Genomic DNA, 18,076 nt, shown 5'->3' with positions numbered 1-18,076 from the left:
GGATTATGGGTGTGAGTTGCAGCGCCCGGTTTATGGTCCACTCTTTGTGTTCTATGTTCTAAAATTTACATTTTTATTACCAACGTTTTATCTTCTGTTTCCCAATATGGATTGAGAGTCAATTATTTCACTACTAACTGCAAATCTGATTGCCCATTTTCTATGACAAAAACTTCCATCAGCCCTAATTAAACAGCCCTGCCATGCAGAAAGAGCCTGGATGTACATGTGCCTCCCCTGTCTCATCAGTAGCAGGAAGAACAGAACATGAGTTCTCATCCTGGCTGCACAGCTTAAGAGCTATACACTTCCCTGCAGCAGAGGGCAGAAGCTCTCATGAGCTGAAATATAAAGTTACACGTATTGACTAACTAGAAAGCATATAAATGATCATTAATTAGATTAACAAAAGTGCATGCAAAAGTGCATTCTAAGTCTGACTGTGGCAGAAGAGGGTGGGTCAAGAATCTAGACATGCTTATCTCCGTTTACTCTAAAAGTAACTCAAAAGTTTATGCTTTCCTGTTATAGAAGCAGAAGCTTCATTTTCCTCAATTTCCTTATCTTCCTTTTCTGTCTTAGCAGTGAAAGTCACATTATTACAAATATTTCCAGCAATTACTGTGAAATAGTAAAAAACAGATCTCAGCTGGGCATGGTGGCTCACACCTATAATCCTGACACTTTGGAAGGCCACGGCAGGAGGATCGGTTGAGCTCAGGAATTCAAGACCACCCTGGGCAACACAGCAACACACCGTCTCTACAAAAAGTAAAAAAATCAGCCAGGCATGGTGATGTGTGCCTGTAGTACCAGCTACTTGGGAGGTGGAGGCAGGAGGATCACTTGAGCCCAGGAGTTGGAGGCTGCAATGAGCTATGATCACACCACTGCACTCCAGCCTGGGTGACAGAGCAAGACTCTGTCTCTAAAAGAAGGGAAAAAACAAACAAACAAAACACACAAAAAAAACCAAGGAGAATAGATCCCCAAATCAAGAAAAAGTTAAGTGATTTAGCACCTAACACACCAAGCCTTATACAAAGCAGTCAATTTTTATACATCACCTCTTTTCCCACCAAAGAACAGAGGCAACTTAAACATTAACAGAACTGAACAGGCAGAATTCTGTATACAGGGGTCAGCTGGATGGCTGGGTAGATCAAACACAATAGCTTTAGTTCACAGCACAGTTAAGTATCTTTAGATAGCTTCTTGGTATTAGGAAAGCACACAGCCATGCAAAGCACACTCCCTTCCTTTTGTCAAAGGCAAGTCAGACCAGTGTGAAGAGAACAATGGTACAACATGACAGGAGTCAACAAGAAACGAACTCATTCTTATACGAAGTCCTTATGTATAAGGTCAACACTTAATTTAATGGTTAGGGACTATGGCACTTGATAATGAACTGAGGACTGCTGAGATTCAAGTACATTACAAAGGTTTTTCTTACCTATAAGCTGCATATAACCACAAGGGGAAGGAAAAAAACTCCTGGGTTGAGAAAGCAGAAATATACACTAAAAATACAAGCACACCTATTTTAAGTGAGTAGAAACTGGGAATCTGTACAGAGTAGGTACAGAATGTTACAGGGACCAACCTTATTTGGATAGCCAAAGCTTCAGAAGACGACAAAAGATCTGAAAAATGTCACTTCAAATATACATTGGGTATCTGCCAAAATGGGCTATACGCTGGGCTATAAAGTAAACCTCAACAAATCTCAAGACTGACATCATGTATACATGCACTCTGACCACTTTAGGATTTAATTAGAGCTCAGTAACAAAGATTTTTTAAATCTCTGAATGTTCAGAAATTATGCAATATACTTCTAAGTAATATGTAAGTGAAAGAAGACATCAAACAGGCATGACAATTTGTACCTATATAATCTCAACTTCTCAGGAGGCTGAGGTGGGAGGATTGCTTGAGCTCAGGGGTTTGAGGCTGCAGTGAGCTATGATCTCGCCACTATACTCCAGACTGGGCAACAGAACAAGACTCTCTTTAAATAAATAAATAAAAAGAATGCGTTAAACGGAAACCAGAATATATTCTGTACTAAACAGTATGAAACTGCAATACATCAGCATCTCTGGGATGCAGTTAAAACAGAGAATAGAGTGAGATTTTCATCGCCTTTAAAGCATATACCAGAAAAGAAGAAAAAGAGAAAAATTAATGTTTTAAGCTAGGGGTTGACGAACATTTCTGTAAAAGGCCAGAGGTAAATATTTTAAGTTTTGTGGGCTAAGAGGCAAAATCAAAGATATTAAGTAGGTACTCCTATTACAAGAGAAAACAAATCTCCACAAAATGTTGACACAATTCAGATTATAATAATTGAATACAATTTTTTATAATACACATCTACTGATGAGAAGAATGAAATTCTTTTATGGGGGAATAACATTTCACTTAACTGGGGTTTAAAATAGTTTTCCCTTTCATCAAAATTGATTGCAAATATTCATCTATGAATACTGATTTGCAATGAGATTCTACAATTCCACTTTTGCAAATGTCTTCATGAAGGTACACTGCTGGGCTGGGTGCAGTGGCTCACACCTGTAAGCCCAGCACTTTGGGAGGCCAAGGTGGGCAGACTCCTTAGGTCAGGAGTCTGAGACCAGCCTGGTCAACATGGTGAATCCCCATCTCTACTAAAAATACAAAAATTAGCAGGGCCTGGTGGCACACACCTGTAGTCCCAGATACTCGGGAAGCTGAGGTAGGAGGATCTCTTGAACTACGGAGGCAGAGATTGTAGTGAGTTAAGATTGCGCCACTGCACTCCAGCCTGGGCAACAGAACAAGACCCTGTCTCAAAAAAAAAAAAAAAGGAACTGCCAAATACTGAGCTAAATCCAGGAATATACACTTTTAATTGAGCCTTTTATCTCATGGAAGGCATTATAGAATTATATTAGAGTCCTCTCTTGACATTTACCTTTACCATGTTATTACACTGCAGATTAATCACTTTCAATGGAAAGTTATGTGGAAGCTACCAAATGCCGCAGTTAAATGGATTATTTCTACATGGTAAAATATATATAACATAAAATTTGGCATTTTAGCCATTTTTAAGTGTATAGAATTCAGAGGCATTAATTATATTCCCAATACTATACAACCATTGCCACTAATTCCAAAATACATAGATCTTGAAATATGGAAATTGGCTTCGTATATCATTGAGGTCTAAAAATCACTGCTAGAACTATAACTGCGGTTTGAAAATACATCCACTATAAATTTGTATTGGAACGGAGAGCTCACTTTTTTTTTTTTTTTTTTTTTTGAGACGGCATTTTGCTGTCACCCAGGCTGGAGTGCAGTGGTGCAATCTTGGCTCACTGCAAGCTCCGCCTCCCAGGTTTCAGCAATTCTCTTGCCTCAGCCTCCCAAGTAGCTATGATTACAAGTACCCACCACCACGCCCGACTAATTTTTGTATTTTTAGTAGAGATGTCATTTTGCCCAGGCTGGTCTCAAACTCCTGACTTCAAGTGGAGATCTCACTTCTTGTTTAACTTTTGACAGCACAAGAAGTATATAAAGCAGCTTGACATTATTTATGATTCAAATATTAGTTGTCATTGAAATTACTTGACCACAGTACCATTTTACATTCCCACTAGCAATGGATGCGAAATCTAGTTTCCCCACATCCTCACCAGTGCTTGGTATTGGCTTTTTTTTTTTTCCTCCCCAAGACAGAGTCTTGTTCTGTCGCCCAGGCTGGAGTGCAGTGGTGCAATCTCGGCTCACTGCAACCTCCGCCTCCCAGGTTCGAGCAATTCTCCTGCCTCAGCCTTCTGAATTGCTGGGATTACAGATGCCTGCCACCATGCCCAGCTAATTTTTATATTTTTAGTAGAGACGGGGTTTTACCACGTTGGTCAGGTTGGTCTCGAACTCCTGACATTGTGATCCACCTGCCTTGGCCTCCCAAAGTGCTGGGATTACAGGCGTAAGCCACCGTGCCTGGCCAGTATTGGCATTATATTTTCTTTTAGCCATTCTAATAGGTGTGGTATGGAATCTTATTGTGGTTTTAATCTGCACTACCCTAATGGTGAACGAATAATGTTTAACATCTATCTGTACTTATATGTCACCCCTACATTCTTTTTGCTGAAGTGTCTGTTCAAGTCTTTTGCCCATTTTCTATGTTTTTTTTTCTTTCTTTTTCTTTTTTTTTTAAATTTATTTATTATTATTATACTTTAAGTTGTAGGGTACATGTGCATAACGTGCAGGTTTGTTACATATGTATACTTGTGCCATGTTGGTCTGCTGCACCCATCAACTCGTCATTTACATCAGGTATAACTCCCAATGCAATCCCTCCCCCCTCCCCCCTCCCCATGATAGGCCCCAGTGTGTGATGTTCCCCTTCCTGAGTCCAAGTGATCTCATTGTTCAGTTCCCACCTATGAGTGAGAACATGCGGTGTTTGGTTTTCTGTTCTTGTGATAGTTTGCTAAGAATGATGGTTTCCAGCTGCATCCATGTCCCTACAAAGGACACAAACTCATCCTTTTTTATGGCTGCATAGTATTCCATGGTGTATATGTGCCACATTTTCTTAATCCAATCTGTCACTGATGGACATTTGGGTTGATTCCAAGTCTTTGCTATTGTGAATAGTGCTGCAATAAACATACGTGTGCATGTGTCTTTATAGCAGCATAGTTTATAATCCTTTGGGTATATCCCCAGTAATGGGATGGCTGGGTCATATGGTACATCTAGTTCTAGATCCTTGAGGAATCGCCATACTGTTTTCCATAATGGTTGAACTAGTTTACAATCCCACCAACAGTGTAAAAGTGTTCCTATTTCTCCACATCCTCTCCAGCACCTGTTGTTTCCTGACTTTTGAATGATCGCCATTCTAACTGGTGTGAGATGGTATCTCATTGTGGTTTTGATTTGCATTTCTCTGATGGCCAGTGATGATGAGCATTTTTTCATATGTCTGTTGGCTGTATGAATGTCTTCTTTTGAGAAATGTCTGTTCATATCCTTTGCCCACTTTTTGATGGGGTTGTTTGTTTTTTTCTTGTAAATTTGTTTGAGTTCTTTGTAGGTTCTGGATATTAGCCCTTTGTCAGATGAGTAGATTGCAAAAATTTTCTCCCATTCTGTAGGTTGCCTGTTCACTCTGATGGTAGTTTCTTTTGCTGTGCAGAAGCTCTTTAGTTTAATTAGATCCCATTTGTCAATTTTAGCTTTTGCTGCCGTTGCTTTTGGTGTTTTAGACATGAAGTCTTTGCCCATGCCTATGTCCTGAATGGTACTACCTAGGTTTTCCTCTAGGATTTTTATGGTATTAGGTCTAACATTTAAGTCTCTAATCCATCTTGAATTAATTTTCGTATAAGGAGTAAGGAAAGGATCCAGTTTCAGCTTTCTACTTATGGCTAGCCAATTTTCCCAGCACCATTTATTAAATAGGGAATCCTTTCCCCATTTCTTGTTTTTCTCAGGTTTGTCAAAGATCAGATGGCTGTAGATGTGTGGTATTATTTCTGAGGACTCTGTTCTGTTCCATTGGTCTATATCTCTGTTTTGGTACCAGTACCATGCTGTTTTGGTTACTGTAGCCTTGTAGTATAGTTTGAAGTCAGGTAGCGTGATGCCTCCAGCTTTGTTCTTTTGACTTAGGATTGTCTTGGAGATGCGGGCTCTTTTTTGGTTCCATATGAACTTTAAAGCAGTATTTTCCAATTCTGTGAAGAAACTCATTGGTAGCTTGATGGGGATGGCATTGAATCTATAAATTACCTTGGGCAGTATGGCCATTTTCACGATATTGATTCTTCCTATCCATGAGCATGGTATGTTCTTCCATTTGTTTGTGTCCTCTTTTATTTCACTGAGCAGTGGTTTGTAGTTCTCCTTGAAGAGGTCCTTTACATCCCTTGTAAGTTGGATTCCTAGGTATTTTATTCTCTTTGAAGCAATTGTGAATGGAAGTTCATTCATGATTTGGCTCTGTGTTTGTCTGTTATTGGTGTATAAGAATGCTTGTGATTTTTGCACATTAATTTTGTATCCTGAGACTTTGCTGAAGTTGCTTATCAGCTTAAGGAGATTTTGGGCTGAGACAATAGGGTTTTCTAAATATACAATCATGTCATCTGCAAACAGGGACAATTTGACTTCTTCTTTTCCTAACTGAATACCCCTGATTTCTTTCTCTTGCCTAATTGCCCTAGCCAGAACTTCCAACACTATGTTGAATAGGAGTGGTGAGAGAGGGCATCCCTGTCTTGTGCCAGTTTTCAAAGGGAATTTTTCCAGTTTTTGCCCATTCAGTATGATATTGGCTGTGGGTTTGTCATAAATAGCTCTTATTATTTTGAGGTACGTTCCATCAATACCGAATTTATTGAGCGTTTTTAGCATGAAGGGCTGTTGAATTTTGTCAAAAGCCTTTTCTGCATCTATTGAGATAATCATGTGTTTCTTGTCTTTGGTTCTGTTTATATGCTGGATTATGTTTATTGATTTGCGAATGTTGAACCAGCCTTGCATCCCAGGGATGAAGCCCACTTGATCATGGTGGATAAGCTTTTTGATGTGTTGTTGAATCCGGTTTGCCAGTATTTTATTGAGGATTTTTGCATCGATGTTCATCAGGGATATTGGTCTAAAATTCTCTTTTTTTGTTGTGTCTCTGCCAGGCTTTGGTATCAGGATGATGTTGGCCTCATAAAATGAGTTAGGGAGGATTCCCTCTTTTTCTATTGATTGGAATAGTTTCAGAAGGAATGGTACCAACTCCTCCTTATACCTCTGGTAGAATTCAGCTGTGAATCCATCTGGTCCTGGACTTTTTTTGGTTGGTAGGCTATTAATTATCGCCTCAATTTCAGAGCCTACTATTGGTCTATTCAGGGATTCAACTTCTTCCTGGTTTAGTCTTGGAAGAGTGTAAGTGTCCAGGAAATTATCCATTTCTTCTAGGTTTTCCAGTTTGTTTGCGTAGAGGTGTTTATAGTATTCTCTGATGGTAGTTTGTATTTCTGTGGGGTCGGTGGTGATATCCCCTTTATCATTTTTAATTGCGTCGATTTGATTCTTCTCTCTTTTCTTCTTTATTAGTCTTGCTAGTGGTCTGTCAATTTTGTTGATCTTTTCAAAAAACCAACTCCTGGATTCATTGATTTTTTGGAGGGTTTTTTGTGTCTCTATCTCCTTCAGTTCTGCTCTGATCTTAGTTATTTCTTGCCTTCTGCTAGCTTTGGAATGTGTTTGCTCTTGCTTCTCTAGTTCTTTTAATTGCGATGTTAGAGTGTCAATTTTTGATCTTTCCTGCTTTCTCTTGTGGGCATTTAGTGCTATAAATTTCCCTCTACACACTGCTTTAAATGTGTCCCAGAGATTCTGGTATGTTGTATCTTTGTTCTCATTGGTTTCAAAGAACATCTTTATTTCTGCCTTCATTTCGTTATGTACCCAGTAGTCATTCAGGAGCAGGTTGTTCAGTTTCCATGTAGTTGAGCGGTTTTGATTGAGTTTCTTAGTCCTGAGTTCTAGTTTGATTGCACTGTGGTCTGAGAGACAGTTTGTTATAATTTCTGTTCTTGTACATTTGCTGAGGAGTGCTTTACTTCCAATTATATGGTCAATTTTGGAGTAAGTACGATGTGGTGCTGAGAAGAACGTATATTCTGTTGATTTGGGGTGGAGAGTTCTATAGATGTCTATTAGGTCTGCTTGCTGCAGAGATGAGTTCAATTCCTGGATATCCTTGCTAACTTTCTGTCTCGTTGATCTGTCTAATGTTGACAGTGGAGTGTTGAAGTCTCCCATTATTATTGTATGGGAGTCGAAGTCTCTTTGTAAGTCTCTAAGGACTTGCTTTATGAATCTGGGTGCTCCTGTATTGGGTGCATATATATTTAGGATAGTTAGCTCTTCCTGTTGAATTGATCCCTTTACCATTATGTAATGGCCTTCTTTGTCTCTTTTGATCTTTGATGGTTTAAAGTCTGTTTTATCAGAGACTAGGATTGCAACCCCTGCTTTTTTTTGTTCTCCATTTGCTTGGTAAATCTTCCTCCATCCCTTTATTTTGAGCCTATGTATGTCTCTGCGTGTGAGATGGGTCTCCTGAATACAGCAGACTGATGGGTCTTGACTCTTTATCCAGTTTGCCAGTCTGTGTCTTTTAATTGGAGCATTTAGTCCATTTACGTTTAAGGTTAAGATTGTTATGTGTGAACTTGATCCTGCCATTATGATATTAACTGGTTATTTTGCTCGTTAGTTGATGCAGTTTCTTCCTAGCCTCGATGGTCTTTACATTTTGGCATGTTTTTGCAATGGCTGGTACCGGTTGTTCCTTTCCATGTTGAGTGCTTCCTTCAGGGTCTCTTGTAAGGCAGGCCTGGTGGTGACAAAATCTCTAAGCATTTGCTTATCTGTAAAGGATTTTATTTCTCCTTCACTTATGAAACTTAGTTTGGCTGGATATGAAATTCTGGGTTTAAAATTCTTTTCTTTAAGAATGTTGAATATTGGCCCCCACTCTCTTCTGGCTTGGAGAGTTTCTGCCGAGAGATCTGCTGTGAGTCTGATGGGCTTCCCTTTGTGGGTAACCCGACCTTTCTCTCTGGCTGCCCTTAAGATTTTTTCCTTCATTTCAACTTTGGTGAATCTGGCAATTATGTGTCTTGGAGTTGCTCTTCTCGAGGAGTATCTTTGTGGCGTTCTCTGTATTTCCTGGATTTGAATGTTGGCCTGCCCTACTAGGTTGGGGAAGTTCTCCTGGATGATATCCTGAAGAGTGTTTTCCAACTTGGTTCCATTTTCCCCCTCACTTTCAGGCACCCCAATCAGACGTAGATTTGGTCTTTTTACATAATCCCATACTTCTTGCAGGCTTTGTTCATTTCTTTTTCTTCTTTTTTCTTTTGGTTTCTCTTCTCGCTTCATTTCATTCATTTGATCCTCAATCGCTGATACTCTTTCTTCCAGTTGATCGAGTCGGTTACTGAAGCTTGTGCATTTGTCACGTATTTCTCGTGTCATGGTTTTCATCTCTTTCATTTCGTTTATGACTTTCTCTGCATTAATTACTCTAGCCGTCAATTCTTCCACTTTTTTTTCAAGATTTTTAGTTTCTTTGCGCTGGGTACGTAATTCCTCCTTTAGCTCTGAGAAATTTGATGGACTGAAGCCTTCTTCTCTCATCTCGTCAAAGTCATTCTCCGTCCAGCTTTGATCCGTTGCTGGCGATGAGCTGCGCTCCTTTGCCGGGGGAGATGTGCTCTTATTTTTTGAATTTCCAGCTTTTCTGCCCTGCTTTTTCCCCATCTTTGTGGTTTTATCTGCCTCTGGTCTTTGATGATGGTGATGTACTGATGGGGTTTTGGTGTAGGTGTCCTTCCTGTTTGATAGTTTTCCTTCTAACAGTCAGGACCCTCAGCTGTAGGTCTGTTGGAGATTGCTTGAGGTCCACTCCAGACCCTGTTTGCCTGGGTATCAGCAGCAGAGGCTGCAGAAGATAGAATATTTCTGAACAGCGAGTGTACCTGTCTGATTCTTGCTTTGGAAGCTTCCTCTCAGGGGTGTACTCCACCCTGTGAGGTGTGGGGTGTCAGACTGCCCCTAGTGGGGGATGTCTCCCAGTTAGGCTACTCAGGGGTCAGGGACCCACTTGAGCAGGCAGTCTGTCCCTTCTCAGATCTCAACCTCCGTGTTGGGAGATCCACTGCTCTCTTCAAAGCTGTCAGACAGAGTCGTTTGCGTCTGCAGAGGTTTCTGCTGCTTTTTTGTTGTTGTTGTTGTTGTGTAGCTGTGCCCTGTCCCCAGAGGTGGAGTCTACAGAGACAGGCAGGTTTCCTTGAGCTGCTGTGAGCTCCACCCAGTTGGAGCTTCCCAGCAGCTTTGTTTACCTACTTAAGCCTCAGCAATGGCGGGCGCCCCTCCCCCAGCCTCGCTGCTGCCTTGCCGGTAGATCACAGACTGCTGTGCTAGCAATGAGAGAGGCTCCGTGGGCGTGGGACCCTCCCGGCCAGGTGTGGGATATGATCTCCTGGTGTGCCTGTTTGCTTAAAGCGCAATATTGGGGTGGGAGTTACCCGATTTTCCAGGTGTTGTGTGTCTCAGTTCCCCTGGCTAGGAAAAGGGATTCCCTTCCCCCTTGCGCTTCCCAGGTGAGGCGATGCCTCGCCCTGCTTCAGCTCTCGCTGGTCGGGCTGCAGCAGCTGACCAGCATTGATCGTCCAGCACTCCCCAGTGAGATGAACCCAGTACCTCAGTTGAAAATGCAGAAATCACCGGTCTTCTGTGTCGCTCGCGCTGGGAGTTGGAGACTGGAGCTGTTCCTATTCGGCCATCTTGCTCCGCCCTTTTTTTTTTTTTTTTTAAGACAAAGTCTTGCTCTGTTGCCCAGTCTGGGAGTGCAATGGCATGATCATGGCTCATTGCAGCCTCAAACTCCTGGGCTCAAGTGATCCTCCCACCTCCCAATGAGCTGGGACTGCGGGCACACACCACCACACCCAGCTAATTATTTTTACTTTGCAGAGACAGCACTGTGTTGCTCAGGCTGGTCTTGAACTCCCGGGCTCAAGTGATCCTCCCACCTTGACCTCTCAAAGTGCTGAAATTACAATTTATTTTCTAAGCGAATTTTTTTTTAGTGTTGAGTTTAGCAAGTTCCTTATATATTCTGGATTAAAGTTCCTTGTCATATGATTTGCAAATATTTTCTTCCATCTTATGGCCATGTTACATCCTAATTAGGGCCATTCATGCAGCAAAAGTTTGTAATTTTGAAGTCTAATTTACCAATTTTTTTCTTTCCCAATTGTGCTTTTAGTGTCATGCCTAAGAACTCTTCTTCCAACCCCCAGGTCATGAAGATTTTCTCCTATGTGCTCTCTTAAAAGTTTTATAGTTTTACATTTTACATTTAATTCTATGGTTCATCTTTAGTTAATTTCTGTATAAAGTGTAAGGGTTTGGCAAAGGTTCACTTTACTACCTACAGATGTCCAACTGTTCCAATATCATGTGTTGAAAAGATTACCATTTCTCCAGTAAGGTGCTCTGCACTTATGTCAAAAAGTTGGCCATGCCTGTCTGAGTCTATTTCTAGACTCTATTTCATTAATCTATTTGTCTATCCCTCCACTGATACTACTGACTTGATTACTGTAGCTATAAACTAAGTCTTAAAATAGGATAGTGTGATGCCTTCAACTTTATCCTTCCTTTTCAAATCTGTTTTAGCTATTCTATTTCTTCTGCTTTTCCAGGTGAACCAAGTTCAAGAGTTAGAAGGGTTTTATAAACATCATTTGATATATCAGAAGAGGAAAACTTGGCATGCAATCCATCAGTATGTTTACAGGTGCATGGCATATTAGCATTAATAGGAAACCAGAATCTTCACATCCTTCATCCATTCTTTCAACAAATAACTTACCAAGTGCCTCCTCCTGTAAGACTATTCCAGATGGTGGGAACAAAACAAATGCCAATTCCTATGTGTATAACACACTAATTTCATTTTCTTCATTTCTAAAATGCCTAGTGACAGTTTTCACTAAAACCTATTCATAGAAAAGTAAATGGACTTAATAATTCTTTTTAAATCCTCTGATTGCATGGTTTTTGTTGCTTTTACTATATATAACTATGTCATGTTTCACCACCACCTAGGTAGTAACTTACTTCCTATATTGGAAAACATCAAATTCAAAGGCTCTTTTTTAAGAGATTCAAATGAAAGCTGCCAGGCAAGCCTTCATTTCCCAGGTTTCTCATGAATACTGTAGTGGCACTACTGATGGCAGACACTCAGGGCTCTCCTGCTGCCTTTGGTTTTAGAACAAGGCACTCGGTGCAGTTTTATCCTGACAAACCCCCTAAGAGCGGTTGAAATAGCACTAATCTCAGAATTCTCATGTAACAAAGCATGGAGTAGAAATTCTCACAGTAAGAGTATGGAAAAGTCTATATTGTTGATCTAAAAGAATCAAACCTTGCTACACTAAGCAACGAACTTTCCAAGTCGCATCCTGACCCTGCTATTCTTTCTTAAACGTTTTCCCAAACTGTCAATCTTGTTGTCATATCTTTACACATTAACCAAGTCAGGAAAATGAACTATCTGATGGAAACACAGGTATGATACAGGATCTTCTCCTTTGAAGAAACCACTGTCCCACTCCGTATCTGCATCTAGCTCCTTCAGAGACAGGTCTCTCAAAACAATAAGCAACAGACATTCAGCTGTTGGCAAGAACTCTCAAATGTTAACATGAAAAATAAATAAATAAATAATAATAACAACAAGAGAAAAGAATTCTCTTACTCCAACAAAACTATTTCTTTCTTATGGCCTTAAAGTATGAAGATCTCCATAGGCAGAATCTTCCCACAGCTGGGGGCCATAGTAATTTCAAACATGAATTTTAGAAGACAGATACAGATTTAAGTTTGTTTACTCATTTTTACAGTGGTACATGCACCTACCACATAGGGATGAGAGGAATTAATGGGATAATTAAAAGTGCTTAGCAAAATACTGGGTATATAATAAACATTCAATACATGTTAGCTATATTATCCCAATTTAGCTAGCCAATAAATCTTAGGGTCTATCTCAACTATTTCTTCTTTCCTTTAGTTTTCTCTGACTCTTTCAAGGTTGGGGCATTCATTTCCTTCCTCCTATGTCTTCCCTGCACCTATACCACCACAGCAGGATGCTTCTGGTAAGAGGTCCTAGAGGGCAAGCTGTCTTCCTGTTGTTTGTATCCCTGGCCTCTGGCATAGTAGAGAGTTTGGCACCTAGTATTCACATGTCAATGAAAATACCTTCAAAATACCTTCTTTACCTTACATTCTACATATCATCAATTAACGCTACATGATATACCACTGAGGCAATCTTACCCATTCCACTTCTGTTTAGATTCTCTGTTTTGCTTATTATTATTTTTGTCTGAAACAGGATTTTGCTGTCACCCAGGCTGGAATGCGGTGGCACAATCATAGCTCACTGCGGCTCTGACCTCCCCAGCTCCAGCAATCCTCCTACCTCAGCCTCTAGAGTAGCTGGGACTACAGGCATGCACTACCACCATGTCTGGCTAATTTTTTTATTTTTGTAGAGACGGCTTCTTAATATGTTGCCAAGGCCGGTCTTGAGGTCCTGGGCTCAGGCAATCAATCCTCCATTCTTGGCCTCCCAAAGTGCTGGGATTACAGGTGTGAGCTACCACACCCAGCTTTTGCTTATTATTAATAGTATAACATACAATTACAGTTTTATTTTTCTCCTTCTGGATTATTTAGGATAAATTCTATCATTGGGGTTACAGGATTTAAAAAATGTAGGTCCTAGCAATTAGACTTCTACCCAGTTTGCTCCAATTAACTTTATTACAGGATATGTGCTCCAGGATTATTGCAAAAGAGAATTGCTATTAACTTTAGTACTTTCACTTCCATTTTGTGGACCTCAGGTTGTCTTGACATCAGCAAGAAATAAAGGAAGCTATAGCAATCTTCCTTGTGTACAGCCAAATCTCATAACTAGTATGCATTTATAAAGGCAAGCTTTTCACTTAAAGGTAATTCAGAAAATGTATACAAATTTATAACAAACCAACAGACACTGTTTTAAATGGTTTACAGATATTAACTAATGTAATCCTCATAATAACCCTTTGAGGTAGGTACTAGTATCCCCATTTTATAGCTAAGGAAACCGAAGCACACCAATGTTAGGTCACAGCAGGGATTTCAATCCAGCCTTGAGCTAAGGCTCTTCATCACTCTGCTATGTGCCTGTCAAGAAAAAAACAAGACAAACAAACAAAAAAACAAAAACAGCAAATAAACCATAACTGTACAAAATTATCCCAGGTGTACCTCATAAACGGCTCTTCTCTATTCCCCGGGTGAATACCAGATTAAGATAAACAATGACTCAAGGCCAGGCACAGTGGCTCACGCCTGTAATCCCAGCATTTTGGGAGGCTGAGGTGGGCGGATCACCTGAGGTCAGAAGTTCGAGACCAGCCTGGCCAATATGGTGAAACCCCGTCTCTACTAAAAATACAAAAATTAGCCAGGCATGGTGGCACATGCCTGTAGCTACTCGGGAGGGTGAAGCAGAAGAATCACTAGAACCTGGGAGGTGCAGGTTGCAGTGAGCTGAGATTGCGCCACTGTACCCCAGCCTGGGTGACAGAGGGAGACTCTGTCTCAAAAAAAAAAAAAAAAAAAAAAAGGAAACATAACAGCATCTTTATACTAACCTGCCAGTAACTGCACAGATGTCTCCCACATGTAACTAACTATATGCTTGGATGTCTAACTTCTCTTCCTCTCTAGGCTTCCCAAAAAAGCTCACATGCCCGAGCATGCCAGGAAAAAAAAAAAGTGTGTCTATTTCAAGGTAAAAATAAATATTTTCTACCACAGTTAACATTCCATGAAGTGAGTTATCAACATTCTAAGGTTGAATGGATAGAAAATGGCAACGAACCAAGAGAAAAGACTTAATATATTCAAGCTTTAAGGGCTTACTATACAAAAGCATAAATAATATAATAAGGTAGGGAATCATGAGTCAGTGAATATTGTTGAAACAAATAAATACCAGATTGTGCCAGGTGCAGTGGTTCACACCTGTAATCTCAGCATTGGGAGGCCAAAGTGGGAGGATCACTTGGGCCCAGGAGTTCGAGACCAGCCTGGGCAACAAAGTGAGAACCTGTCTATATACAACATTTTTAAAAACTAGCCGGGCATGGTGGTGCACACCTGTGGTCCAGCTACATGAGAGGCTAAGGTGGGAGGATCGCTTGATCCTGGCAGGTCGAGGGTGCAGTGAGCCATGACTGCACCTCTGCACTCCAGCCTGTGTGACACAGTGAGACGGTCACTCACATCCTACCTACCTACCTTCCTAACAACTAACCAGATTGGAGATGAATTAATTGAGATCCAGGTTTCATATCATACATTAATCCATCTGGAATTAACCTCCCAAAAATTACATTAAAAATGATGACATAAATTACATAGCATACTTAGTCCAGCTATGATGGGGGACAGCCTCCATTTACCCCCAACAATCAGAAATGTATCAAAGGGAAGAGAGGTTAGAACATGAGAAGGAAACTTTTTTGCATAAGGAAATTAGCATTAAGAGAAGGGAAGATAAAGCTAAAGAAGTGACCAAGTGGTGGGGTGTGGTGGCTCGCACCTATAATCCGAGCACTTTGGGAGGCTGAGGCGGGCAGACTGCTTGAGCCCAGGAGCTTGAGACCAGCCTAGGCAACATGATGAAACCCCGCCTGTACAAAAAAATACAAAAAAGGTACGCTATTAGCCCCAGCTACTTATGAAGCTGAGGTGGGGGGATGGCCTGAGCCGGGGCCATCGGGCTGCAGTGAGCCAAGATCATGCCACTGCACTCCAGCCTGGGTGACAGAGTGAGACTCTGTCTCTAAATAAATAAATAAATAAATAAATAAAAATAAGAAGTAACCAAGTAACTAACAGAATAATATATTTCCAGTAGCGGACTTTTACTGAAAAAGTAAAATACAGTATTTTTTTTCATCCATTCATTCAACCAGTCCTTATTGAGAGCCTGCTATGTGCCAGGCACTGTTCTAGATACAGGAGAGAACACACAGACCCAATGTCACCAATCGAGAAACAAATTAAATTTAAGATACAACCATATATGCCTTAAAAGAGATAAAATCCAATATGGAAAAGAAAATGCAATATGGAAAGGAGGGAAATATAGACAAACATACACGGTCTGAACATTAAACTGATTTTTAATATGCTACCAGCAGGAATTCAGGAGAGCAAACTGGTAATATGTACTACCACATACTCTGGGTCTCCATAACTTTACTGCATAAAGGAAAATCTTCCAAAGGAAAAAACCATTAAACCCAACAGTTTATAGGGATCTAAATGCCTAATACAAAATCAATGGCTAACCTACAGTAGATCAACACTCTAGCTCAGCACTGTCCAACAGAAATATAACGCAAGCTGCAAATGTAAGCCACATAATGTAACTTAAATTTTTCTAGTAGCCATATTTAAAAAGTAAAAAGTAGGCAGGGTGCAGTGGCTCACGCCTGTAATCACAACACTTTGGGAGGCTGAGGTGGAAGGATGGCTTCAGGCCAGGAATTTGAGACCAGCCTGTGTAACCCTCCAAGACCCCATCACTACAAAAAATTTAAAAATTAGCCGGGCATAGTAGCACGAGATTGTAGTCCTAGCTACTCAGGAGGATGAGGCAGGAGGATCACATGAGCCCAGGTGCTTGACACTGCAGTGAGTCATGATCATGCCACCGCACTACAGTCTGGGTGATGGAGTGAGACTCTGACTCTAAAAATAAAAAGTAAAAGGTGGATTAATTTAAATAATGTATTTCATTTAACCCAATAAAAAGTATTATATCTTTTTTAACATATAATCAATGTGAAAAATTATTAGGTATTTTACAAATGAAGTATTTCTTTTTTTGTACTAAGTCTCTGAAATCAGGTATTTTATGCTTACAGCACATCTCAGTTCAGACTGGCCATAGGTCAAACGCTCAATAGCCACAATAGTACTATGTCGCATGGTGCAGCCCAGGAATTCACAAGTGAGGGTGTTTTGCTTGCCCAGAGGACATTTGGCAACAGCTGGAGACGTTTTTGATTGTCCCCACTGGGGGGGGGCTACTAGCTCTAGTGGGTAAAGGTCAGGGATGCTGCTGAACATCTACAATGCACAGGATAGCCCCCACAATAAAGAATTATATGGCCCAAAATGTCAATAGTACTAAGGTAACCCTAGATAGATAAACAGCTGGTACTGATATAGGCTGACCTAGGGGAATGTATTTTATGAGGCCATTTGTTTTTTGTTATGATGCTGTCAATCCCTTTTACAAGTAACTTTTTAAAGCTTCCCCTGAAACAAGATGAGGGGACCCATTTCTCTTATTTATCTTAAGGAGCACGGCACACTGAAAGGCTGTCAGTGGCCAGACGGCCCGACCACACAGAAAGGCATCTACACCAGCTGCTTTGTCTCAAAGGGAAAAATACTGGCAGATCTAGGAGCTGAGAAAAATATTAAATGAGGAAGTATGATTGCCATTTATATCTTTCCCATGACTATGTGACTAGGAGACTCAGCATTTTTCCTACCAAGGTAATGGCAATGGGGCAGGAGCGGGGTCATAGGGAAGCTAAAAAGGGACAATGAAGTTCAGATTCTGCCAGGTGGGGTGGCTCATGCTTGTAATCCCAGCATTTTGGGAGGCCAAGGTGGGAGGATCACCTGAGGTCGGGAGTTCAAGACCAGCCTGGCCAATATGGTGAAATCCCCATCTCTACTAAAAATACAAAAATAATCTGGGCATGGTGGTGCATGGCTGTAATCCCAGCTACTCGGGAGGCTGAGGCAGGAGAATCGCTTGAACCAAGGAGGCAGAGGGTGCAGTGAGCCAAGACTGCACCACTGCACTCCAGTCTGGGCAACAGAGCCAGACTCTGTCTCAAAAAAAAAAAAAAGGAGAGAGAGAGAGAGAAATAAAAACAACAACAACAACAAAACAAAAAGCAATTCAGATTCTGTCAAGGTTCAAACAAAGGTCAGGGAAATACATATTCATAAACACCTCTGGTACGAAAAACAAGTAACATTCGATCCATAAGCAGACAGATCTGCTCTTGCAAAAGACACCTCTGCAGGCCCTAACACCATCCTCAGGCCTCAGATAATCAGCACACCTATCACACCCCATGGCCGCCACTTCTCCAGCTGTCCCATCTCACTTTAACAGGCTGCCAGAGTGAATGCCTGCTGACAGTGCAACCAAGGGCTTTTCCCCTGCACAGAGGCCACGGGGACAGATACCAGGGGGCAGAAATCATTCCCCGTCTGAGCAATCCAATCCCTTCCTGACGGCCAGACGACAGCAGGGTAGCCTTCCTAATAAGCCTCAGGCTGAGGATTCAACCAAGTTCTTCCTGAAGGCAGAGACTGCAGG

The 18,076-nt window shown here is 41.0% G+C and overlaps 1 protein-coding gene across 3 annotated transcripts in view; it reads right to left on the bottom strand.

Moving 5' to 3' along the window:
• ABCC5 (ATP binding cassette subfamily C member 5) overlaps nucleotides 1-18,076 on the bottom strand; it is a 101,104-nt gene that overhangs the window by 68,069 nt on the left and 14,959 nt on the right. The gene's annotated exons all lie outside the window — the stretch shown is intronic.

The sequence above is a fragment of the Theropithecus gelada genome, chromosome 2 (assembly GCF_003255815.1).
Source record: "Theropithecus gelada isolate Dixy chromosome 2, Tgel_1.0, whole genome shotgun sequence".
NCBI lineage: Eukaryota > Metazoa > Chordata > Mammalia > Primates > Cercopithecidae > Theropithecus > Theropithecus gelada.
The sequence above is the reverse complement of the archived record's forward strand: the minus strand, read 5'-3'. Positions and strand labels throughout refer to the sequence as shown.